General features: G+C 50.1%; 1 non-coding gene across 1 annotated transcript; it reads right to left on the minus strand.

The window, feature by feature from the left end:
- Positions 1 to 202: 202 nt before the first annotated feature.
- Positions 203 to 276, minus strand: TRNAT-UGU. The gene has a single exon. It is a non-coding gene; the product is annotated as a tRNA-Thr (tRNA).
- Positions 277 to 1,000: the final 724 nt, after the last annotated feature.

The raw sequence follows: 1,000 nt of genomic DNA on the forward strand, positions 1-1,000 counted from the left end.
GAGACGGGTCATCAGTGTGGGGACGGTACCACTGACCTATCAGTTCTTAACTCCCAAACGTTCAGTAACTCTATTATCAGTGTCTGTGAATGTTATTTAAACCATAAGGAAAACCACACTGGGCCAGACCAAAGGCCCATCTAGCTCTGAATCTTGTCTTCTGACAGTAGCCAATAGCAGGTGTCCCAACAACCAGTCAACAAGGCACCACTGGGAGTTGAACCCAGGATCTCCTGTTTACAAAACAGATGCTTTAGCCAGCTAAGCCATGGTGCCTGTGGGTGGCTAAAACACAGTGTCTGCCCACACCTGACTCCCTGCCATCGCTACCAGGGCCTGACAAGCTTTGTTTGTCTTTGGATTCTGCAAAGCAGAGAAGCAGGTGACGTTTTCCTTGCAAGCTGTGTGTGAGTCAATCTTTGGCCAGGTCTGCACTACAAAGTTGTTTCAGCAGAATTATATTGCTCAGGTGTGTGAAAAACACACAACGCTCCCTCGGTCGGTAGCTTGTGGCTGGTGTACACACTGCAATGCCACGTCTGGTGACAAAACTGCCCTGTTTTGCTGACAAAATAAAACGACTTTGATGAGAGGCCTAGAGCTTTTTGCAGCAAACTTAAAGTAACAGAGTAAATGCTGCTGTTCATTATACCACCATAAATGGCCTTCCCCAGTATCCCACAATGCCCGCCGTGAACTCACCTGCCCTGCATTCCTGCTACAGAGCGATGGGCCCCTCCCCTTTCATCGCTCTGGGAAGTTCTGACAGCTGAGCCTGCTGCTCTGCTCCAGCAGCCAGGAGCAAATCACTGCCGTGGATGCTGCTCTCTCCCACCCTGTGAACACAGAGCAGGGTGGTGGGAACTTCCTTACAAAGCGGGGAGGGGCACCGGCATCTGAAAGTGACACCCCCATGACACCCCTTCCCTCAAGGAGGCTCTTACCGTCTAAATAGGGACGTCTGTTTTCTAGTAAAATCACTAAAAGGGAAGGAGAAAAC

The sequence above is a fragment of the Mauremys reevesii genome, unplaced genomic scaffold (genome assembly GCF_016161935.1).
Source record: "Mauremys reevesii isolate NIE-2019 unplaced genomic scaffold, ASM1616193v1 Contig77, whole genome shotgun sequence".
Classification (NCBI taxonomy): domain Eukaryota; kingdom Metazoa; phylum Chordata; order Testudines; family Geoemydidae; genus Mauremys; species Mauremys reevesii.